Source organism: Lolium perenne, chromosome 2 (assembly GCF_019359855.2).
Source record: "Lolium perenne isolate Kyuss_39 chromosome 2, Kyuss_2.0, whole genome shotgun sequence".
In the NCBI taxonomy this organism is placed as follows: domain Eukaryota; kingdom Viridiplantae; phylum Streptophyta; class Magnoliopsida; order Poales; family Poaceae; genus Lolium; species Lolium perenne.
The window spans coordinates 165,549,123-165,576,156 of record NC_067245.2 but is presented as its reverse complement, the minus strand read 5'-3'; positions in this window follow the sequence as shown (position 1 = coordinate 165,576,156).

Below are 27,034 nucleotides of genomic sequence, written 5' to 3'. Positions count from 1 at the left end.
CGGGATGGACAAATCCCACTGTTGATCCATATGCCTCAACTCATACTTTCCGGATACTTAATCCCACCTTTATAACCACCCATTTACGCAGTGGCGTTTGGTGTAATCAAAGTACCTTTCCGGTATAAGTGATTTACATGATCTCATGGTCATAAGGACTAGGTAACTATGTATCGAAAGCTTATAGCAAATAACTTAATGACGTGATCTTATGCTACGCTTAATTGGGTGTGTCCATTACATCATTCATATAATGATATAACCTTGTTATTAATAACATCCAATGTTCATGATTATGAAACTAATCATCCATTAATCAACAAGCTAGTTAAGAGGCATACTAGGGACTCTTTGTTGTCTACATATCACACATGTACTAATGTTTCGGTTAATACAATTATAGCATGATATATAAACATTTATCATAAACATAAAGATATAAATAATAACCACTTTATTATTGCCTCTAGGGCATATCTCCTTCAGTCGTAAGCTTGCTTCTTGTGGTCCTCGGCTATCTAGACAACCCCGTTTGTCGGGGTTTTGGTATATATCCCAGAGAAACACGGGTACCTCGGCGAGACCCTTAAGGTTATCATACCACAGGGGGCTAGAAGCAATGCTCCAGGTCCACCACGGACATGGCAACGTCGGAGAATAGCGGTAATGGCACGATAGAGAGAGACACATACCCAGGTTCAGTGCCCTCGTGGTGAGGTAAAACCCATACATCATGTCTTGGAGTGGTATTGATATCTCTCCGAGAGGCAGTATGTTGTTTACAAGGTGGTGACTTTGTGAGCTCCTCCCTAGATCTAGATCTAATCTGCTCTGCTCTAGGTAGAAGACGATGGTATCTATAAGGGATTAACTGGTGATCAGGACAAAGATCCTTTCTGCTAGGGACTGCCTCTCCTTTTATAGTGGCACCAACCCTCCCCTCCTTGGAAACTTGGTAGAGGGGTAACCACAGGCGTGCCCTAGGAAGAGGAAAAATGTATGTAACTAAGCCCATGGACTTGGTCCATGGCCACACGAAGTGTCTTGGTCCACAGGGAGTGGTTGTGGACGATGTCGACACTCCCTACTGTACTGCACCGTCCACCCGAACCTTTAGGGAAGGGGGGCAACATCCATCCTGCTTTATGCATGCAAACTTGGAGCTTCTGTTATCTTTTGAGGTGTGTCATGGCTTGCGTCATGCATCTTGGCTTCGTCCCTATGCAACTGGCTTGCGAAGGGGTCTTGTACAACATATCCTGGCACCCCCTCGCGGAGGGAAGGTCTTCACGTCTCTTCAATCGACCAAGTCCTAGACCCCTCGCGAGCCACACTTAACTATCACTTTCTTATCAGTTAGTTCACTGAGAACATTCCACATGTAGCATATCAACATGCCTCATAATAGTCATATCAACAGGACTTGCTTTTAAAGTTTCAGAACTTTGAATAATTTGGAGTAAATGAACACTTGGATTGGAATAAAAAGAACATATTCCCGTTCATATAATCAATAAGTACTCTTGTGCTCCAATTCTTCTACTGACACATGCTTAAAAGGCACATATCAATAAGTACAACAATATGCAGTAAGGACAAGGTTTGAGTACCTTTTCACAGAAAAATCATGATCATCCCATAAGCTCGGTTGTGCAGCATGCTACCCGAATTACTCCATGTGTGGATATCATTAAAAGCACGAGACCGTATGCAAGGATTTGTGACAGAGGTGAAAAAAAAATGAAAAATCCAAAGACAAATCGGCTCATGGTTTAGCTATGGAGTAAATGCAAACACGAGAAAATTAACAACGCGCAGACTTTATTCTAGCGAAGTATGCAGATCTACGAGACGGTCGGCAATGTCTAGCTCAGGCAGATCGAGTACCACAACGCCACTGGAGCTCCGAAGCCGCCACAAGCACCACCACTGTGGTTGGAGCTCCGCCACCACCACCACCACTCGAGCTCTGCCGTGCCACCACCACCACCACCACGACCTATCCGGAGCAAAATCCCAACCTTTAGCTCAAACTCGGCGGAGCACCACCGAGCTCTATCATCAGCAGCACTGGATATCATCCAGCCACCACCGCCACTTGAGCTCCACTAGGCCGCCGCCACCGCGAGAGATCCAAAGGAAAATCCAAATTTTTAGCACCACGTCGGTGGGCACAAGAGGAAGAGGGCGCGACAACACGAGAGAGGGAGAGAGCGCTCGCGACACAAGAGAAGGAGAGGTCGGCGACATCGCGCACAAGGCAAAGGGTGTGGGACGGAGGGGGTGCCGTCGACAAGAGCAACGCGGGTGTGGAGTGGAGTTTGGTCGGGAAAAGGAGGGGCATTTTTGCAAAAAAATGGTCCAACACCTAACACTACGGGAAAACAACACTTTGCTGTGCAACGATTTGCATGGAAAAGAGCCCCATATGCACGGCAAAGCCTTTGCCGTGCGACGCCGCATGGAAAAGATCGCACGGCTGAAAGGATCGTATGCCGCACCTAGAGGGGGGTGAATAGGTGCTAACCAATTTTTAGTTATTTTTAAATTTAGGCTTGACACAAAGGTAAATTCTCTAGACATGCAACTATGTGAATTTACCTATATGACAAGGTTAACAACTAAGCAAGATATAGCTACGTAATATATAGGAGATATAATAGGATAGAGGTAACCGAGAGTGGAGCACACGAAGACACGGAGTTGATTCCCGTAGTTCCCTTCCTTTGCAAGAAGGTACGTCTACGTTTGGAGGAGTGTGGTTGCTATGAAAGCCAAACCAACGCCACGAAGGCTTCACTTAGGCCTCCTGTGAGCAACGCCACGGAGGCCTAGCACACTTCCACTAAGGGATTTCCTCGAGGCAGAAACCGGGCCTTTACAAGGTTCTTGGGGCACACATCCACAACCAAATTGGAGGCTCCCAAATCTGTAACAACACAACAATCAACAATAATACATCAACAACAAACAACTAGGGATCCAAAGAGGAACACTATCAAGGGGGCCCTCAAGCATATGAGGGGGAAATGAGAATCGCTTCGGTGAGGATGTAGATCGGGGTCTTCTCCTTCGAACCTCCAAAGATCAAGAGCTTTGGTTGGGTGGAGGAGAAGATCTTGCAAATCTTGTGTTCTTGAGGTGGCTCTAATGGTGGTGAAGCTTGGCAGATTTTTGTGCAATGATTGAGCAGGTTGGAAGGAAGAAGAAGGGGGTATAAATACTCCCTCTCAAAATCCAGCCGTTGGAGACTTTCGAGGGCCGGATAATCCGGCCTAAGTTGGGGCCGGATAATCCGGCCCCCCTGAAAAGTCCGGCCCTGGGAATTTGCAGGCAAAAGTCCGGCCAAAAATCCGGCCCATGTCCAGGGGGGTACTGAGCCACATCGCCAAAAGTCCTTAGCCGATTTTGGGGGGCCGGATATTTTGCAAATATCCGGCCTGATGAAAGTTTTTCTGCTTCCTTTTGTCTTGTTTTTCCACACAAGACACCCATATACATGTATATATATAATCTCTGCACCACTTCATCAAACATTAGTGTATCACATATATTGACATCAAACACTCCAACACATAATGTGAGAGTTGTTCTTTCAACTCCCCATTTTTGGTGTTTGATGACAATATAAAGATTTGCAAGAAAAAACACTATAGAGAACAAGCATGTTGGCAAAAGATAGAGGCATTCCCCCTAATTGTGTGCATACAGGTAATTTGCGTTTGAATACAAATGCACAACATATAGGTGTGAGGTGCCTCAACCCAAGAGATATCCAACATGAGCTCAAACAAGAGACATAGGCAGATATATAGATGAGACAAGGTGATAGAGATCATACCCATATGGAGATTTATAATACCGGATATATAAGTACCACACCATATCATAAACCTTGGTCTCAACATATAGAATTCCAAAAACCTTAACATAATGTCTCACAACCACACATAACACATAGTTTTGAACGAACAAACCAAGCCAAATAGTTCGAATAAATGACATAAAAGAGGACACAAGCTATAATGTAATAAAAGAGGACACAAGCTATAAAAGAATGGTAAACGCATATGCTTGTGCCCTACCCGAGCAAATCCCGTAGAGAAGGCCTAATAGAACACTTCTCCCCCTTTGGCATCGAGACGCCAAAAAGGGGAAAAGCGCGATGCTACGCGCCCCATGGAGATCACTCGGAGTCCTCCTCGGTGACATACTCATCATCACTGTCAGCAGCTGGAGGAGAGTCACGAGCGATGCTAGCCCTCTGAATACTCTGCTTAAGATCAGTCCATGGAATCTGGGAAGAGTGCCACCCACTGTAAGCTGGGTGAACTGGAGGCTGAGGCGGAGGTCCTTGCTCACCACTGAGCCTGTGAAGAATGACCGCCTGAGTATGCTGAATCTCTGAGCGCTGATGGCTGGCCTCATAGTTTTCCTTGTGAATCTCAATGTTCATGCACAGAACATTGCGCTGAAACCAAGTAAGCTTCTTCACTTTTTTCTGAATCACGGGCAATGTTCAAGAAATCGTTAATCTTAACTTATCGGCCAGCCTCAAAATGAAGATTAATCGCTTATCGTCCGATTAATTGATTTTATCGGTTGCCCATTTATCAGCTTAATTTTTTGTATATTCTAATTTGCAGCACTCAATTTTGTATAATATGCTATGTAAAAATAATATTGGAGCATTAAGCAGAAGTATTACCTTTATTATTTGCATTTGAATCAATCAAAATGAAAATTTTGAGCTAATGCACAGTTGTACAAGACCATAGGAAGAAAATAACGACTGCCATACAAAATTTCAGTGAAATTTCACGGACAATCAGCCGAAATATCTGTCACTAGAGTGAAAATCGTGCGAAATATCGGCCCTCAGACGGAAAATCGGCCGAAATATCGGTGCAGCGATAAATTAGCCGATATGATGAAATCTTATCGGTTACCACCCGATTCACGATAAATCGGCTGATAAATCGGTATCTCGGCCGATTTTTTGAACAGTGATCACGGGGTAGCAACATGGCGACCGGGTGCAAAGCCACTAGAGCGGGCATCTCCCATAAAAGAGCCAGAAGCAGGTGCAGCACGGGGAACTGGCGTCTTCTTGTAGGCTTTCTTGACAGTGTGACTCTCAGTAGGTAATCGACCCAAGTCTTCAGTAAGTGCAGCAGTGTTGTTGATGAGAAGCTGAATATATGGAGCATAGGGCATAATGGTCCGGGAGACCATGGCATCATGAATCTCATTAAAGATCACTACAAGAGAATTGGCATGTAGAGACACTATTTTGGTCCCGTAGAGACACTTAAATTGCTCCTACATAGTTATAGAGGCACTTTCCATATTGTCTCAAAATTGTCACTACGTGCGGTGTCTCTACGTGGTAAGGACAATAGTAATAATGTCTTTACATTTTAGAAGACATAAAAGAGGCATTATATTGTGTCTCTCGAGTAAATAAATGAAAAGAAACCATGTGAAAAGCGATACTCGAACTCATGACCTTAGTGATTAAGACTTATTCCATTAACCATCTCACCCTTTCACAAGTATATGTTAATACTTGGAACAAATTTCTAATTAGTATTATCCACAATGACCCAAACATAGAACAAATGTCTCTAGAGAACAAGCAAAATGCCTCAAATATTGCCTCTAGATAAAAATTAAAGACATACAACGAAGTGTCTCACGGGTTGCCTCTTGATAACTTATTTGTGACACTTTGGAGTGTCTCATAAGTTGTCTATAGAATGAAAATTGCAACCCCTTACAGAAATGTCACAACTAACGTCTATACATACGAGACTATTTCTGAAGTGTCTCAAAAAGTGCCACTACAACATGCAAAGTGTCTTAATGTGATTTTTAAAGAGGCAAAGTAGGAAGTGTCTATAGTAAAATGTCTCTATGGAAGGTTTTTCTTGTAGTGGATGAAGTCCATAATATCAAGAGTGAAATCTAATTTCTCATCACCATCACGAGCACACTAAAAGGCGAGATGCATAAGGTCCACAAGAGCTCCACAGATAGCATCATTGTTTCCACCACTTGGATCACTGGTGGCTCGAAAGAAGCGGAGCAACTGACCATAGATAGGAAGAAGCCCCTTTGTAGAACCAACAGCTCCAGACTCGTCATAGAGATAAAAAAGCACCATCTTATCCGTCTTCTGAGGGCCATGGAGGCGGTGACCACCCTCCTCGGGAACGCCAAGAATAGAAGCAAACCGGCGCAAAGTTGCCTCACATTGGGTGGATCCAGTCATCCACTGCATAGTGCGCTCTTCATCCTTCTTGAAGGCAAGTGTAGCAAAGAATTGCTTGATCAACTTAGGACTGTAGTCACACTGTATCTTCATAAGATCCTGCAAACCCATCCTTCCAGTGACCCAAATGGCATCCTCAAAGTGATTGTTCACAGCCAGAAGCTCCACATTAATTGCTTGCATAGGTCTCACTTTCTTCATAGGTTCATATATATCCTTGAAGATGTACTCCTGATCCATGCACCAGAAGCACTTGTCCTCAATACCATCATCCCTCTCAATGTCTTCATACCAGTTCTTCTGTCGGATAGCAGCATAAGAGATACTATCCATGGACTTGTAGTTCTCCCTAGTTGCCTTGCCTTTCCGCCTCAGAGTGGCGGACTTGCGAGGAGCATTCTGTGCAAACTCATCACTTGACCTTGAAGTCCTAGCACGCCTCTGAGAACCACCTGTGTTAGACAAAGATTGATAGCAAAGAGAAGATAATGCTCATAAGTCATGCATTGATACAGTAGTGTACTCTAGAAACATACTATGAGTCGGTAAAAGTTTAGACATGATAGATTGAATCAAAACTGCAGCAGCAACATAGCTCCAGGCCGGATAATCCGGGTTCCCCGAGGGGCGGATAATCCGGCTAGCGCGGGGGGGGGGGGGGGGATAATCCATCCCTGCGAATCTGCAGAAATCTCAAGCAAAAACTTGTCTAGAACCAGATCGGCCTCATAGCATGCAAATGGAGTATACTACACATTATTTGGAACAACTAGACCACATCCCTATTAAGAAAATAGCACATATAAATCATAACACCTTGGGTTAGGGATTGTGAGCCATACCCTCATCCATTAGAGGACCCGCTTGGAGGGGATGAAATCTAGGGAGGAGGAGCACCCGATCCACCCAAAAAGTCCGAGAGGGAGAGGACGGGGCGGCTTCGGGGAGGAGGAGGAGCTCCGGCGGCTATGGAGGAGAGAGAGGGTGCATGGGGGAGACTGGTTGCTGTGGCAACCGTCCACCCCGCGGCCTCTCCTAAATCCCCTTCGCAACCAGCCCAGGCCGGATAATTTGGCCCTAAGTAAGGGCGGATAATCCGGCCGGGCCGGATTTTCCGGTGTGCCCAAAGGCCGGATTATCCGGTTTTCTGAAAATTCCAGAACACCGGAAATCCTGCCTATCTTTTGTTGGTTATTTGCATATACCCATATGTGATGCAATAAGATATCACATCACATATAAGAGGCAAATTGACCAATAAGATGGGACAACCGAGATCATCCGACCGAAACTCCTCAAACTCCAAGTTTTTACCAAAACATGACATATGAGCAAGATGGAAATAGTTTATAGATGAGTGTAGGCTTAGGTTTAGAAAGCTCAAACTGTTAATGGTACATGATCACTCAAGTTTGCAAGATACGAGCAAATAAGGCCAAACTAGAGTGATTTCCCATAAGAACAAGGAGATGTCAAGTAAAATCCAATTAAAATCCAAATAACTCCAAATCTTCACAAAGAAGAGTGTGGTGGCCTAGGCCACCATGTAGGAGTGATATGGTTTGGCGCCGCAAGATATATCTTGGGCCCAAAACCAATACTCGTCATTGAAGCTCGCATATCAACATATGATATAAAGAGAATGATTTCTTACTATCGGCATTATGGGGGGAGGGATATCTCAATAGTTTAAACCGCACTCCCCTATTTCCATGCCCACATCTAAACCAAATAAAGTTTTGAGACAAAGGTGTGTTTGCAAGATGGTCAAGCTATACTCCTTGAATCAATGATATTTAGCTCATTCCTCAAATGGCAAAACCTTGCTTCATCAAGAGGCTTCGTGAATATATCGACAAGTTGATCTTTGGTAGGAACATAGACTAGCTCAATATCACCACGGGCAACATGATCCCTAATAAAATGATTCCGGATCTCAATATGCTTCGTTCTTGAATGTTGCACCGGATTATAAGCAATCTTGATAGCACTTTCATTGTCACATAAAAGAGGCACTTTGTCACAAGTGACACCGTATTCCTTTAAAGTTTGCCTCATCCATAACAATTGAGTGCATCCACTTGCGGCGGCAACATATTCGGCTTCAGCGGTGGAGAGAGATATACAATTTTGATTCTTAGAAGACCAACACACCAAGTACCTACCAAGGAATTGGCAAGCCCCGGAGGTTGATTTCCTATCATCCTTGTCCCCCGCCCAATCTGCATGTCGGTGTATCCATTGAGAAAGAAACTTGAGCCTTTAGGATACCAAAGACCATATTTTGGGGTATCAACTAAATATCGAAAGATTCTTTGAGAGCCATCATGTGACTCTCCTTAGGAGAAGCTTGATACCTTGCACACACACCAACACTCAACACTATGTCCGGTCTAAATGCACAAAAGTAAAGCAAGGATCCAATCATGGAGCGATATACATTTTGATCCACCTCTTTACCATTGGGATCAAGTGCAAGATGACATTTAGTAACCATAGGAGTGGCTACACTCTTTATCTCGGTCATCTTGAACCTCTTGAGCATGTCTTGGAGATATTTTGCTTGATTGATGAAAGTCTCTTCTCTCAATTGCTTGATCTCAAAACCAAGAAAGAACCTCATCTCTCCCATCATAGACATCTCAAACCTATCGGTCATAAGCTTTGAAAATTCATCATTGAAAGCTTTGTTAGTAGAGCCAAAGATAATATCATCAACATATAATTGGCAAACGAAAAGCTCCCCATTGACCCTCTTAGTAAAAAGAGTGGGATCGATTAGCCCAACATCAAACCCACAGTCTATCAACAATTCTTTAAGGTGCTCGTACCAAGCTCTAGGAGCTTGTTTGAGCCCATAAAGTGCTTTATCAAGCTTATAGAGATGGTTAGGAAAGTTGAGATTCTCAAACCCCGGGGGTTGCTTAACATAAACCTCTTCATGCAAAGGACCATTAAGAAATGCACTTTTCACATCCATTTGTTATAACTTAAAGTTATGATGCGACGCATAAGCAAGAAGGATACGGATGGACTCAAGGTGAGCCACAGGAGCACAAGTTTCTCCAAAGTCAATGCCTTCAATTTGAGAGAAACCTTGAGCTACCAATCTTGCCTTGTTCCTCTCAACATTTCCAAACTCATCTTGCTTGTTCTTGAAAATTCATTTAGTGCCTATAACATTGCGGTACTCCTTTGGCTTCTCCACTAAGGTCCATACTTTATTGTGCTTGAAGTTGTTGAATTCCTCGTGCATAGCTTCCAACCAATCCAAATCTTCAAGAGCCTCAAATACTTTCTTGGGTTCCACTAAGGAGATATAAAAATGATGATTGCTAAAGTTAGCCAATTGCCTTCTTGTGGAAACACTTTCTCTTACTGACATAGGCATCCCCAATGGGCCTGCCAAAGATGGTACCCGGGGTTTACTGAAGGCCCACGACTCGATGAATATGAAGTTCAGAAGCCCAAGTTAGTACTAAGGAAAGCTAGAGTTGTATTAGGAAATACATACTTGTAATCTTACGGGATGAGGTAGAAACCCTCCCGGACTCTATAAACTTGTGTATTACGAATCCCTCGGCTCCACCTCCTATATAAGGGGGAGTCGAGGGACAAAGAGAGGATCGATTCATTGTTTCACGCAACCCTTGTTTTCATATCGTCGAACACTTTTCGGCTGAAACCTTCGAGATCTACTTGCCCTCTACTTTCGACTAAAACCCTAGTCTACAATCTGTAGGCATTCATAAGTTAATCCCTTGTCAATTGGTGCCATCTGTGGGAATTAGAGGTGTCAAGGATCTGATCTCGATGGCACGTTCAAGATCGTCAACTTCGTCAACTGCAAGCAACGCGATGGACAGAGGTAAAGAGGTCGAAACTGGTCTAGTTGATTTTGTTCCTCACTCGCCCTCCCGTTTGGATGCATATGCGTATCTGGAGGAGCCCATGGAGATGACGTTCGGAAAATTCCACTTCCGCGTCGAGAAAGAAGGAGCATATCGTCTCGAAATTCCGATCTTGTCGGGATTATCAGCGGTCGATCCTGATTTTTTGAGTTCAACATCGTCAATTGAGTCAGGCGACGAGGAGATTTCGTTGCCACGCTTCATCAGCACTATGGCAAGTGCAAAACTTGCCAAGATCTTCAGCGACATGTCTTTCGAGTCATCTGCGGACTCTGATATAAGTGGTGACTCGAGCAGCATCGACAGCTTCAACTTCATCGACAGATCCACTATTGTTGGCAAGGTCTTCACCAATCTCTATGATGGTGTCACCAAACCAGACAAAGTTCAGAATCCAAAATATCATCAGATCTATGCAATTGGAGATCCAAGTCGCCCACAGGAGGAGACATCAGAGAACTTCGACGAGGCGGGAAATCCGTATGTCGATCCTGCAGACCTCACGAGAGGTCTAGGAACAAAATATATCGGACCAGGAACACGAGAGATGGTGCGATTTCCGCAGGCAGTATGGGATCGAGTCGCAAGAGCCATTGATGGTACAGAGCCAATGACCATAACGGCGACACCTGAGGAGTTACAAGCGTATCAGTATAGGCTTGCACGAACCAGGCGGGAGCTCGAGAAGCAGAAAATCGAGTTGGATAGGCGGCAGGAAGCAGCTTCTGCGCTGCTGTGCGAAGAGCTAACTTGAGTCAACAATCTGGTACTTCGGGAGATAGTCACAGAGCAGCTCGAAATAGAGCGAGATCTCGGCTGCAAAATATACCTGAGGCAGATAGGGAGAATCTGGTTCAAAACCTCAACATGTCCTTTATGTCGATGGACACGAGGGGGAACATTATCCCTAAGACACCAGAAGCTGGATACATGGCGACGCAAGCCTTCATCTTCGCATCCAAGCCACCTCCCGGATATCCAAGAGAAGCATTGTACAATATGGCTATGGCAGAAGTTGGAGCCATGGGAACGGCGTTTATAAATTCGCCTCCCGAAGGATCAACTAGGCAAAATAGTCCATGACCTACGGCAGCAGCACCAGTTCCGAGAGAACGAGTGGAGCAAGAGATACAACAACTCAAGCAAGGGTAGACAGAGCACGACAAAATAGAAGGGAACATCGGCATTCCCCAGAAATAGACGATGAGGATATGTGTGGGATGCCGTGCTTTACAAGGAGGGTCCGGAAAACTCGAGTTCCTTCAGGGTTCAAATTACCCGATAATTTCAAAAAATTCGACGGTCTGCAAGATCCCGAGGATTGGCTAGTTGATTATCTCGAGACGGTGAAGCTGATAGGAGGAACCAGAGTAACAGCCATGCAGAGCATTCAAGTACATCTGAGTGGAGCCGCGCGATCTTGGATAAAAAAGCTTCCTTCGGGTTCCATCGACAGCTGGGACAGTTTTGAGGATGTGTTCGTCAAGAATTTCCGATCCACCTGCAAAAAACCCGCATCACTAGAAGAGTTGAGATCGTGTCGACAAAAGCATGATGAATCAATGAGAAAGTACATCCAAAGGTGGAACATCATTAAAAATTCAGCAGAGAACATATCTGACGAGAGAGCGATAGATGCGTTCGTAGCAGAAATCCGACGAGGAGATTTTGTCGAAGACTTGGGGAGAACCAACCCAAGGACAGTATCAGCATTGATGGAGATAGCAAACAGGTGGGCAGATGGAGAAGATGTTGTTCACAATAAGCGACATAGGTCACCAGAGGAGGACCGCAGTCGAAATTTTCAAAATAGACGACGATTCCCTCGGCAGTTCTCGAGTTATGATGCTCCTGGCCAAATATCGGCTGGTTTTCGAGGAAATACTGGAGGAAGCAATAGAGATGAGTATCAAAGGAGTAGCGAGCAGCGAGGCGACAATAGAGATGACTCCCGAAATAACAGGCAAAATAGCGGACCAAGGTTCCAGAGACCATTTGTGTCTCCCGCGGATATGATGAACGGGCCATGTCAGATGCATTTCTATCTCGATAGTAATGGGAAGAGGCAGTCAGGACATCTGCAGAAGGACTGCCGAAACTTTCAAGCAATGTTGAGGTTTGCAGGCAAGCCAATGCTCAAGCAACAAATCGAAACCCCCAAGGGCCCAGGAGTGAGATCCACTTGCCACCTCCTCCCGCAATTACGGACAAAAATCGGCACCAGCTCAGAATAGCGGCAGCACCACACCCACCTCCATATGTCGACCCCAACTCCAATGGTGCGGTCTAGATGATTCAGAAAGCTAGGCCGTCTAACAGGGCTCAGAAAGTAATCTCGCGTCAAGTGTTCATGGCAGGGAAGATGCCTCCACCAACGATTGAGTACTTAAATTGGTCGGGACAGGACATTGGCTTCACAATAGCGGATCACCCGCAGCAAGTTTCTCGACCAGGGCAGTCAGCACTTATCTTACCAGCAGTGATCGCAGGGTTCGACGTATCTCGAGTATTCATAGATGGAGGCAGCAGTCTAAACCTTATGTGCGCAGATACACTAAGGAAGATGAACATCTCCCTGGCAAACCTAAAACCAACTGATACACGTTTCCATGGTATCACACCAGAGAAGCCAAGTTATCCACTGGGGAAGATTAACCTTGATGTTTAGTTTGGAACCCGAGAAAACTACAGGATAGAAAGGCTGGAGTTTGAAGTCGTGGATTTCCCGTCGCAATATCACGCCTTATTGGGACAACCAACGTATGCCAGGTTTATGGCGGTACCGCACTACACGTACCTGTTGTGGAGGTTACCTGTACCTAAGGGACCAATTACAGTCAAAGGAAGTTTTGCGTTAGCCGATAAATGCGACAAAGATTTTCATCGACTGTCAGAAACTTTCGGGATGCAAGAAGAATATATGGCGTCAAGGCTCACAACTGATTATGATGTGTTGCCAGATGTAGGAAGGCCTCTCAGGGAGCCAACCTTTAACACTAACAAAAATTCCAAGGAGGTGCAGATCCACCCGACAGATCCAAAAAAAACGACGTCCATTGCAACAGACATGGACCTCACATAGGAAAGCGCGCTCGTTGAGTTCCTCCGTGAGCACTAGAAAATCTTCGCATGGTGTCCAGCTGACATGCCAGGAGTACCCAGGGAACTTGCCGAGCACCACCTAAACTTGGATCCAATAGCGAGACCAATTAAACAACATTTGCGGCGTTTTTCGGAACCAAACCGCAAAGCCATGCTGTCAGAGATTGATCAACTCAGAGAAGCTGGTTTTATCAAAGAGCTGCATACAGAGGCCACATGGGTAGCTAACCCAGTTTTGGTCCCGAAGAAAAACACGAAAGTCCTTCGCATGTGTGTCGACTTTACGTGTCTCAATAAACACTGTCCAAAGGATCACTTTCCCCTCCCATGGATCGATCAAATTATCGACTCCATGGCAGGATGCGAACGTCTTTCCTTTTTGGACGCATATTCTGGTTATAACCAGATCAGACTAAAAGAAGATGATGAAGCCAAGACAGCGTTCATAACACCTTATGGTGTGTTTTGATACAAAACAATGCCTTTTGGTCTGAAAAACACGGGAGCAACATATCAACGGATGATGCAGAAGTGCTTAGCAACATAGATTGGAAAAAACGTACAAGTGTACATTGACGATGTTGTCATAACATCAAAAAAGGGAACAACATTGATCGAGGATTTAAAGGAAACTTTTGACAACCTCGACAAGTTCTGCCTCAAGCTAAACCCGACAAAATGTTCTTTCGGCGTCCCTGCGGGAGAACTTTTCAGTTTGCTAGTCTCAGCAAGAGGAATCGAAGCCAATCTAGAAAAAATTCAAGCTATCGTAACAATGAGAAAGCCAACAAAATTGAAAGAAATACGACAGCTAACTGGGCGAGTCGCAGCTTTAAGCAGATTCGTCGCCAGACTAGGAGAAAAGGCGTTGCCATTCTACGCTCTGATCAAGCAAGGAGAGAAGTTTCAATGGAACGAAGAGGCAGACAGAGCTTTCAAGGATCGCAAGCGCACAATCTCGACACCGCCAATTTTGGTGGCGCCTAAGGAGAAGGAACCCCTCTTTGTTATACATTGCAGCCACACCTCAGGTGGTCAGCACAGCACTCGTAGTTGAAAGAGAGGAAGAAGGAAAACTCCATGGAGTACAGAGGCCAGTATATTTCATCAGTGAAGTATTATCGCCTTCAAAACAGCGGTATCCGCAGTACCAAAAGCTAGCATATGGAGTGTTTACAACCGCAAGAAAACTGCGGCACTATTTTTCGGCGCATCCGATAATAATGGTCAATGAGGCGCCTTTATCCAATATAGAAGCTACGGGTCGTGTCTCCCTGTGGGGAATAGAGCTTTCCCCTTGGGACATCACGTATGAAAAAAGAAAAGCAATAAAGTCGCAAATTCTGCCAGACTTCATCGCAGAGTGGATGGAGCTGCAAAATACGGGACCCCCGGATTTATCGAGAACCTGGACTATGAACTTCGACGGGTCCAAAAGATTAGAGGGAGCTGGAGCAGGCGTGATACTAATATCACCTGAAGGCGACAAATTAAAGTATGTATTACAGATGACGTTCCCAAACGCATCTAACAATGAGGCATAATACGAAGCTCTCATACACGGGATGAAGATGGCGAAGGCTTGCGGCGCAACTCGATTAAAAATCTTCGGCGACTCGCAATTGGTGGCTCAGCAAGTCATGAATCAATGTGATGCCGTCAATGATAGTATGATAGCATACAAAGAAGTGTACAACGAGCTGGAGAAGCTGTTTGATGGATGCGAGGTAAATCACATCAGCGGGCTGAGCAATGATGAAGCCGATGTTCTTGCAAATATCGGGTCGCAGTGTCTCGCGATCCCACCAGGCGTGTTTTGGGAGGAGATAGCCGAGAGATCTACAAAGTCGAAGAAACCAAAGAAGAAGGAGAAGGATGAGAAATCCTCAGGGGCTACAAAAGCAGCACTAGAAGGAGAAGAGGAACAAGATCTAGTAATGATGGTGCAAATTCCATGGATGCAAGCATACATATCATACATCCTAAGAAAATAAATACCTCACAATCCAGTTGAAGCAAGGCGAGTTATCAGACGTTCTAAAGCCTTTACTGTGGTCAAAGGGGAGTTGTACAAACGAAGTATTTCGGGAGTGTTACAAAGGTGCGTCACACCCGAAGAAGGAAGGCTAATTCTGAAGGATGTACACGAGGGAATATGTGGTCATCACGCAAGCAGTCGAGCTATAGCAGCCAAGGTTTTCAGAGCAGGATTTTATTGGCTGACAACGATTGAGGATGCGAAAGAAATAGTTCGAACTTGCGACGCGTGCCAGAGATTTGCCGCAAAACCTCATTCTCCGGCAGCAAAATTGATGCCAATACCGTTGTCTTGGCCCTTTGCTTAGTGGGGTCTCGATATGGTGGGAAAATTACAAAAGGCCTCGCCAGGAGGATACGAGTATATGCTCATCGCTGTCGACAAATTCACCAAGTGGATAGAAGCAAAGCCGATAAATTCACCAGATGGAGCGTCTGCAATCAAGTTCGTGAAAAGTATCGTATTTCGGTTTGGAGTACCTCATAGCATTGTCACGGATAATGGCAGTAATTTCACATCCAAAGAATTCAAGGCATATTGTGCAGAGGTAGGCATCAAACTACACTTTGCATCAGTTGCGCACCCGCAAACCAATGGTCAAGTCGAGAAAGCCAATGGTATCATCTGCAATGGTATCAAGAAGCGCCTGTTAGCACCATTGGAAAAAGCGCGACATACTTGGCCAGAGGAGTTGCCCAGTGTGTTATGGAGTATTCGAACAACACCAAATACAGCGACACAGGAAACTCCATTTTTCCTGGTCCATGGAGCTGAGGCAGTACTGCCAATAGAAATCGAGCATGATTCTCCAAGAGTCACAGAATATGACAAAGAAACTTCAAGAAAAGCATTAGAGGATGATGTCGATGCACTAGATGAAGCTCGAGATGAAGTGCTATCACGGGTCACTAAGTACCAGCAAGACTTGAAAAACTACCACAGTCGACGTTTGCGACCAAGATCCTTTCAGGTAGGCGACTTAGTCCTTCGGCTCACGCAAAAAAGCCATGAAAAATTTGAGTCGCCGTGGCTTGGCCCTTACATCGTTACAGAAGTAATCGAAGGAGGAGCGTACAGGATAAAGAACAAGAAGACAGGGATTGCCTAGCAAAATCCCTGGAACGTGGCGCAGCTAAGGCATTTTTACGCTTGAAGACGAAATATAGTCCTCCTTGTAAACATACAATGTACTGAAATGCCTGCGAGTTTCCAGACGCACTCTTTTCCTTTCAGGGCACCGAGTGGGGATGAAAGGTTTTTAATGAGGCGGGCTCGCGGTGCTGCAATATAATAAAAGATATTGGTGATATACATCTTTTTTCGTCGACAGGCTCGGGGGCTCGTAACCCGTGGCAACAAAATATATATACACTCTCGCAAAATAGTAAATTCATCATGGCGTAAAAATAGCTTGAGCACCGGCCAAAGGCTCGGGGGCTTTGCAATATAGATTATATTTTACAATACAGAAAACCTCATCATCAAGAAAAATTCGGCAAGGAAAAATATATATGAACTCCCGCAATATAGTAAAACTCAGTTGCTACCTAGTATATCATCTATGTTTACACCTTCGTTGTTTGCAGCACCAGTTTTATGTTCAGCATAGCTACCTTTCACAAAGAATTATGAGTCCATCCGAAGAAGTTCGTCCATCATCTCTTCGGCTACAGGGGTTACAGTATCGTTGATTTTGTCGATATTCCTCTTCCGCTTCGTTTGCTTGGCCAGACACTTGGTAACAATTTGAGTCAGATCTAACTTCGGGTTGCAGATCTGTATCATAATCATGGCGGATCTTGCCCCAACAGATAGTTGAGCCCGCACAAATTTATGAATACGAGGGGCCTATCGGAATTTCTCCATCAGAGCAGGAAGAGTTTCTGGTATTTTATTACGAGGAAACATGGTACTATAAACTAGAGACAATGTTCTTGTGCAGAAGTCGAGAAAATCGCGGACCTGACTCGCGCGATCTTGAAATCTGATTATTTGGCGAGTACGCTCAGGAGTAACCTAGAAATTGGAACCATGTTGACGAGCAAGCCTGAGAAGCGCATTGGTTCGGGCTTCAACACGTTGATCTTCGGCAGCAGTATCCAACAAAGAACCTGTCTCAGCGAGAGAATCAGTAAGGAATAAAGACAGTAAGAACAAAATACAGCATGACCACGTTTGCAGAGCGTACCCGTCATATCCAAGCTAGCATCGTTCATCAGTTGAAGCATAAAAATTTCTCGGGAAGTAGCTTCAGCAGCCTCAGCAACAGCAGTCTCCTTCAATGCTATAGCTTCCCGAGCTTGTTGAACAGCTAGTTTTTCATTTTCAGATGATCTCCGAGATTGTTCCATTATCACGAGAGCTTGTTTTTTTAACGACTACAGTTGTTGACGAAGTTCGTCCAAGTCTTCATTCTGTGCAGCACTCGACGAACCTCCAATAAACTCGTCAGCAGAGGACCTTTTCGAGTAAGATGTAGTAGGCATAGCAGCCGAGGGAGGCACCATGGTATAGTTGTCAAAAATCAAATGGAGAGAAATACTTCGATATCAATAACTCGGCAACATAGCTTTTCATTAATAAAGGTCAGATATTTACATGGCTATTACAAAAGAGGGTTCCTACTGAACTAGTGGGATAGTTGTCGCCAAAGCTATTATGGCGACAGCATCAAAAGAAAAACAAAACAAAAGAAGAGGCAAGGTGGTATACTTGACCTCCGGCTTCGATGAACTAAGAGCTGGAGTTGGCTTGCATCCAAGGAAGGCAAGGATTTTCTTCGACTGTGGCTTGGCAGCCTTAATCAAAGACTGCCACTTCTTTGTCTCCATCTCCTTGACATCACCAACTTTAGCCCAGTCGACATCTTGTTGGCTGTCGGCAACCAAGGCAATGGTGCCTTCAACACCAATCTTCAGGCCTTCTTGTCGAAGATTGAGCCCAAGTTCTTCTTTAGAATTAAAGCACTTGGCGAGAGCAGTAAAAGTCTCGGGTTCTTCTTTCTTCACGAAGAAGTACGGAAAAAGCCGTGACAGACCTGCCCTGGCGTCAGCAAGGCCTTGGCGTGCGTCATCTCCATGAATCTCAAGGAGTGAGAGCGCGTCGAGGAGGCGATCACCTTCAGGATTTTCTAGATCATAATCTTGGTGTGTCCTCCCTAAATAAGCAAACGAAAGCTTGTCAAAAAAGTGCGCCAGGAAGAATATGATAACCCGAAAAATAGCAATGGTTTGAATTACTCACTAACAAAATGTCGACTCTGCGACTCCAATCGAGTGAAGATTTCATCTTCACGAGCAGACTGCTGAGCTATGATGTCACTTAGAGAAGTTTCCGCGTCGTGAAGTCTTTTTCGAAGATCTTCAATAACGGCGGCATTTGACTCAGCTTTCTTGCGAGCTCTTTCGCTTTGGTCCAATTTAAGAGCAAGAGCATCAGCGTGTTTGTTGGCTTCCGCAAGATTGGCTGGTAAAGCAATCGACAATAACAAATGGCATGACAAAAAAAAATGATGGGGAGGTCATTAACCAGAAGAAGCAGCAAAAATAGTACCTTCAAGTTTTTTAGCATGGTCACGGTACCCGACGAATTGGGTACCGAGACAGATAAACTCCTTCATCAAAGGCTGCAAAGAAAAATAGAGAAAGAAAAATCAATATAGGAAGCGAAAAGTTTGACAGCAACAAGTAAAGAAGAAGCAAAGAACAAAGGAGAGTCGAAAGCATTGAAATATTCGGAACATAAAAGAAGAAGTGAAAAACTTACATCATCCATTGAAGGAGTCGTGGAACTACCAATTAGCAAGGTAGGCTCCTTGGCTGGCTCGACCCTAGCTCTCTTTGGCGAAGAGGCACGGGGGCTTGCAACTGGAGTTGGATGCTCGATGTCTTGCTGAGGAGGCGAGGTTTCATCCCCATCAGGCTGAGCTTCAGAGACAACTAAAGTACGCGACATACTCGTTCGAGCAGTCGCGTCAATAGGTGGATTTTCATCCTCGTCACCACTACAATAAAAAGGCGGCAATATAAGAAACAACATAGACAAAATGTCGAGAGCAAACAACAAAGAGCAGCAAGAACTTACGAGCTGACAAGGGCATCTTCGTAAGGGTTGAAAGTTGTCCTTTCTTCAGTGGGAACAACTTCTTTGGCAGGAGATGCGCCGGCTTTGGGGGTGCCAGAATTGGCAACTTCGTCCCTTTTTCTCTTGTTCCTTGGAGAAACAGCGGAGGGGAGGGAGTGTGTCGATGTGGTAGCCTCAGATTCGACTTCTTTTTCAGAGGAAGCCGCGGATTTCTGAGAACCCGCGACTTCACTCTCAGGGCGAGAAGTACCCTGGTTGTCGTCGGTGACAACAGTCCGTTCTTCGACTTCTCCACCTTCAGGAAGAGGAGGAAGAGAAGCTGGAACTGGGTGGTTCTACAAAGACAAGGAGTGTCGACAAGAAGTTACGCAAGGGATGCCAGCAAAATAGTAGTCAACAAATATTAAAAAATCGAGAGGGCAAAATAGTAGTCGAGGGAAAAATTACCTCGGGGAGGGCGTTGGTGTCACTATATGGCTCCACGCGGCAAGAGGATGGAATAGCATCCTTCTTGCTGAGCGATGAAATTCTTCGGATCAGTTTCTCCAAGTCCTTCACAGGAAGGTCTTTGGTGAGCCTGTCGACATGTTCTTCACCAGCATACATCCAAAGAGGATTTTTGCGAGCTTGTAAAGGCTGCACTCTAATCCTAAGGAAGTAGGCTGTGATCTGGATACCCGACAGTTCCTTGCCACGGGTGTTCTGAAGCTCATGGATACGGGACATCAGTGCCTCTGTCGCCGTTTTTTCTTCTTCGGTGGCTTCAGCGTCCCAGGATCGGCGGCGAAGAATCTTGGCACCTCCATCGAAAGGAGCTATGTTGTACTCCACCGAGTCGGAGCTTTCTTCGTGCACATAGAGCCACCGTTTGCGCCACCCTTGGACGGAGTCGGGGAATTTGACGTAAAAATACTCGACGTCAGAGCGAACGCAAATGACAACGCCACCTATGTTGTAGGCGACATTGTGGGAGCCATTGCGGCGGAGACAGAAGATGCGCTTCCACATAGCCCAATTAGGATGGACTCCGAGGAAGCACTCACAGAGGGTAATGAATCGAGACGTGGAGGATAGAATTGGGAGTCAGCTGGTGCAGCTGCAACCCGTAAACAAAGAGGAGACCGCGAAGGAAATCGTGAATGGGGGTAAAGAGGCCACGAATAAGGTGGTCAACGAAACTGACCCGATACTCGATAGGAGGCAATGGATAGCTTTCTTTCTTGGGGAAGCGCAGCGCGTCTTTCTTCTTCGTGAACCCGAGCTTCTTCAGCAGGTTCAGGTCTTGGTTGGAGATCTTGGATCTCTCCCACTCCAGATCTTCCGCCGCCATCTTTGACTCGGGGGTGTTGTGCCTAGTGAGCCGTGCGCGCAGTGGCATCAACAATGGCGTAGGCGAAAAGTGCGAGTGTGGTTGAGCTCCAGAAGTGTTGGGCGCAATGGGGGATTTTTTGCAGAGGAGAGCAGAGGTGTGGCGCGAGCGAAGGGATGAACGGAGGAAGAAGAAGACCTTAAATAGGGGTTCGGCGAATCGACGCACCGTTGGATGGAAAAATTGTGAGATGGATGTTGTACACGTGGATAAGGGGTAAAAGCGTATTTTCACTGTGAAGGAAAGGAACAGGCGCTACAGTGTGTGCGCCAGGAAAAGTGGAGGACGTGTGTCCCCCACTTGGATGATGTGTCAACTTGATGAGGATTTTGGGCCCGCAAGACAGAGAGAGCAGTACTCGCGTCTTCCCGATACAGTGATCAGGGCTGTCGTCAGTGATGATGTCACCTTGCCAAGAGAAAATATTGCCTGCGAAGATTAATAAAATTGGCGGCAGTAGAAGACTATTGATTGTCTCGAGAGCCTTTGATCAAATACAAGTTTTTGATCAAATGCTCGGGGGCTACTCTGGAAAAATGAAAAACTCGAGTATGACAAAATAGAAATGGCGAGAGCCTATGATCAAATACAAGCATTTATTCATAGCCTCGGGGGCTACTCCCATCGGGAGCGCTGGTCGCGCACCCGATAGATATGAAAACCTCTAGAAAAAAGGAAAATATAGCAACATAAGGCGTTGAGCCTACAACCAAGCACAAGTCCTTGGCTGTAGCCTCGGGGGCTACTACCATCAGGAACGCTGTTCGCGTGCCCGATGAAATTATAAAAAGAAGTGAGCATATTTCGAGTTATACAAATAACTCTACATATACTCCCATCGGGAAGGCAAGATAAGTCATCCGTTGACTCAATAAAATGTGCTATTCCAGCAACCGAAAAAGCACTCGACAATATATTCTCAGAGCGCCAAAGTCGCGAATAATCTCTGAATGCCGCAAAATTCTGCGAAGGTAAGACCCCAGATCCGTTCTGAGCGGCGTGGCACCGTCTCTGACGTCGGTTTGCTACTTTTTTCCGTATCAACAGATACGAAGAAAAATCCTAACGGACGCGTTAGGTACCCGATAAAACATGACTGGGACTCGACAAATGGTAAGACCTTAAGCGGCACCTGTCGAAGTTAACACCAGTATCCCGAGATCATGTCCAGGGACGTGATCTTGAAGTAGGTTTTTGCGGATTGCCACTAGAGCAGTTAACTAGTACATGATCCGTCAGATGAACTAGCCCCAATTACCATTATCCCTGTACAATATATAATTGCGTATCTAAAGATATGTGATAATTCGACAGAGTTATTGAATGATTTAAGTTGGAGATTTTCCTTGATTCTTCGATTCAAGCAAAATCTCGGGGGCTACTGACATAGATATCCCCAATGGGCCTACCAAAGATGGTACCCGGGGTTTACTGAAGGCCCACGACTCGATGAATATGAAGTTCGGAAGCCCAAGTTAGTACTAAGGAAAGCTAGAGTTGTATTAGGAAATACATACTTGTAATCTTACGGGATGAGGTAGAAACCCTCCCGGACTCTGTAAACTTGTGTATTACGAATCCCTCGGCTCCGCCCCCTATATAAGGGGGAGTCGAGGGACAAAGAGAGGATCGATTCATTGTTTCACGCAACCCTAGTTTTCATATCGTCGAGCACTTTTCGGCTGAAACCTTCGAGATCTACTTGCCCTCTACTTCCGACTAAAACCCTAGTCTACAATCTGTAGGCATTGATAAGTTAATCCCTTGTCACTTACATCACCAAGGACCTTGTCATGTGTGTGTTCAAGACGCTCAAGTTGCCTCTCTCTTCTTGCTAGACGACGGGTCTCGATCTCCTCCTTGGTTCTTCTTGGCCTTGGAGGTATCACTTGATCAACTTGATCATTTAGGTCCCCGTCTTGACCTTCCACTTGAGCTTCCTCAATTTCTTGAGAGTGCTCAACATCATGTGCTTGATCTTGGACATCATTCGGTGAGGAGCAAATATCAAATGGATACTCATCGGAGCCATCATGAATCCTTGGTTGATCTTGTCCTTGATCTTGCACACTAGAGGGAGGGTCTTGTTCTTGTTCTTGGGTTGGTGCATCATTAGCTTCAAGAGATGGAGTTTGTTGATGTTGAGAAGATGAGGGCTCCATCGTGGTAGAGCATAGTTCTTCCCGAGACGCCACACCGTGTCCCTCAATGGGGCGGAAAAATCCCACACCCATTCTTACTATGGCATCTTGAGGTATTTCATCACCTGCACATACATCAACTTGCCCCACTTGGTAGCCATCATTTTATTCAAACTTCACACTACAAGATTCGATGATAATCCCGGAGGATACATCAAAGACTCTATAAGTGTGAGATTCGGCACCGTAACCAACAAATATACCCTCCAAAGCTTTAGGAGCAAATTTAGATAAACGAACTCCTTTGATTTTATAGAAACACTTACACCCGAACACCTTGAAGTATGAGATATTAGGCTTGTTCCCGGTGAGTATTTCATATGGAGTCTTGTTCAAGCCCTTGCGGAGATAGAGCCAGTTAGAAGAGTGGCAAGCGGCGGAGATGGCTTCGGCCCAAAAATTATAGCGGGATTTATACTCCGCCATCATAGATCTTGCCATATCCATAAGAGTCCGGTTCTTCCTCTCTGCAACACCACTTTGTTGAGGGGTGTATGCAGCGGAATATTGATGTCGAATCCCCTCATCACTAAGAAAATCATTGAGTGTATAGTTCTTGAACTCGGAGCCGTTGTCACTTCTTATTGCCATTATAAGGAGGTTGTGTTGGCGTTGCACCTCGGTGGCAAAGACAATGAAGATTTGTTGAGTCTCATCTTTCCTTTTGAGAAAGTAGACCCAAGTGTATCTTGAGTAGTCATCAACAATCACCAAGCAATGTTTCTTCGCACCAAGACTTGCATGAGTGGTGGGACCAAAGAGATCCACATGAAGGAGCTCCAAGATCCTCTTGGAAGAGATAATAGTCTTGCTTGGGTGCGGAGAGTCATGCATTTTTCCTTCAACACAAACACGATCTTTGGCAAAAGACACATTTTCCATTAGTCCCACAATATGGTTCCCCTTGTGAAGACTTTGCAAAGTTCTCATGTTGACATGAGCCAAGAGGCAATGCCACAACCAACCCACATCCGCCTTTCCGAATAGGCACATCGCACTTGTCGTGGTGGTCCCCGAAAAGTCCACAACATACAAGTTATGTTTGCAATACCCAACGAAAACGACTTTTAGAGTCTTGCTTCACAAGAGGACCACAATATTTTTATCAATAAAGACGGCGAAACCCATCTTGCCAAGGGCGGAAACGGAAAGCAAATTGTAACCAAGGGTTTTGACAAGCATGACATCCACAAGAGTAATGTTGTGTGCAACCACAACCTTGCCCAAACCCAATACCTCGGATCTAAAATTATCGCCAAAGGAGACGGTGATATGATTTATGTTGGGCCTCAACTCCTTGACGAGGTTCTTGCCGCCGGTCATATGAATTGTACATCCACTATCAAGTACCCATTTTGACCCTCCGACGGCATAGTCCTACATGAGATCAATTCTTGGATTTAGGTACCCATTTTTAAATGGGTCCTCTTTTGTTAGCAACAAGGGTCTTTGGGACCCAAATAGACCAAGCAACATAACCGTCATATGGACCAACATATTTTGCATAAACATCACCATAATAATCTTTAAATAAAACATAGTGAGGATTAGCAATTCCCGCATCATCATCATTAATGATGTTGGCCTTAGGGGCTTCATCATTAGTGATAACCTTCTTTTGTGCGGGCTTGGTTTTGTTCATGTTTGCCTTGTTTGCCTTGGCAATATAACCAATGCCCTCCTTCCCATTGTTTGATCTTTGTTTACTCAAAAGATCATCCAAGAAAATTTACTTTGGGGAGAGGAGGCCTTAGCAAGTTCATCCTTTAACCTAGCATTTTCCTCAATAATGTTTGCATGATCACAAGTAGGGGTGGAGGAGCTATGCACATCATATTTAGCAAGCCTAATTTGAAGTTGCTCATTAGACTTGGAGAGGAGTGAGTATTCACTCTTCAAGGCTTTGTGAGCCTTGTCTAGATCATCTAGATCCTTCACAAGTTTCTTATGATCAACACCAAATTTGGCTTTTTCCTTTTTAAGCAATTTTGCTTTATCCCTAGAAAGATCTATTTCTTTAGTAAGCTTATTAATTTCATCTTGAGGCTCTTCAAGAATTTCTAGCTTCTCTTCAAGAGAAGCTATAGTTTCTTGTCCTTCCTCAAGGGCATTTTTAAGAGCATAAATTTCAAGAGAGTCCTCTCTCTCTATTTGACATTTGTTCTCAAGGGTATCATTTAGTTGTGCTAGTCGAACCATGAGATTTGAAACATGCTTTTTAGTGTCACCTTTCAAGTTAAGAATGAACTCATCAAAATCAAGCATTTCTTGTTTCACTTTTAAACTGGCATGATCAACCCCTAGGTCATTTGATATGATAGGCATAGAGGGGTTAGGGGATGATACCTCGGAAGATTTAGCCATGAGGCAACTTTCTTCCTTCAAGTGAATGTCTTCATTGGGGAATTCATTTGGTGATGAAGAGTTGGTGGAGAGAGAAGCAAGAGCACCAATCCATTCGAAGTTTCATCTTCTTCATCATCATCATCACCGGAGGTATATTCTTCTTGAGTTGATAGCACAATAGATGTGTCCAAGGAGGACCTAGCCATGAAGCAATGTGCATTCTTGATGTGAGGGTTCTCATTGGGGGATTCAAAGAGAGATGAAGAGGGAATATTGGTGGTGGAAATGGCGGCCACTTCCTTTGAGGTTTCTTCTTCATCACTACTACTCTCAACTTCATCGGAAGAATACTCTTCCTTGGTCATTAGCACAATCCTTGAAGGCCTCTTGTCCTTCTTACCCTTGTTGTAGAATTTCTTGTTGGGTGCCTTTGAGACTTTGCCCTTGTCCTTGGGAATGAGCCTTCCACCACGAGTTTCCCTATGCTCATAGGGGCATTGGGCGATGAAATGGTTCTTGTCACCACAATTATAGCAAGTTCTTGTTTTTGGGCCCAAACCCTTGAACCCACTTGAGTTGTTTCTCTTGATTTTGTCTTCCTTGGCCTTGGACGGATCAACCCAAAAGGTTTTTGCATGGAATGCCATGTGATCATTGTAGTGGTATTCCAAATCATCCGGATAGGACATACTCCAAGATGTCCTATATGGTTCTTGAGGGTTCACTTCTTCCACGGAATTGACCACCAAGGCAAGGTTAGTCCCTCTTGACATCCCAATAGCTCGATTGCGAGAATCATGAGAGTTTTTCTCGAGCACCTTGAGAGCTTGCAACTCATGCACCGCTTGTTGAGAAGTGAGAGAGGAAAATCATTCTCTCCCAACAAGAGTCTTGACATCAACGGGTTCAAACCTGATGATTCTCCAAAGTTCATTGGAGGCACTACAAACATGAGAGCGAAACTCAAATTGCCATGTATCGAAATCTTTATCATTAAACTTAGGTGGGTCGTCCCGACTGTTTATATGAGGATGGGGAACGGAATGTCGGGGGAGAGGAAAGATGGAGGCACATTATGGTAGCTTCCACGCTCACTAGTTGCTCTAGGAGAAGTAGTGGGTTTTTTATTATTTTCTATGTGATCACTCTCCAAGGGTGAGGTAGAGGAGGGTGAGCCCGAAGCACCTCCCTTTTCTAACCCACTCTTGTCCCTTTCCTCTATGACGAGGATGACGGCAGGAGCCCGCGGAAAAAGCTCAGAAATCATCTTTTTCATGCTTTCCATTTGAGCTTCCACGGAGGACCTCAAGGATGTTTCCAACGACTTGAGATATTCCATAGAAACCGGCTTTGCGGCTCCTTCCGTAACATTATCGTCCGGCATACTCTTAGGCGGTTAAGCCCGAAATAAGAGCCGAGGCTCTGATACCAATTGAAAGGATCGTATGCCGCACCTAGAGGGGGGGGGGGGTGAATAGGCGCTAAACAATTTTTATTTCTTTTTCAATTTAGGCTTGACACAAAGGTAAATTCTCTAGATATGCAACTATGTGAATTTACCTATATGACAAGGTTAACAACTAAGCAAGATATAACTACTCAATATATAGGAGATATAATAGGATAGAGGTAACCGAGAGTGGAGCACGCGGAGACACGAAGTTGATTCCCGTAGTTCCCTTCCTTTGCAAGAAGGTACGTCTACGTTTG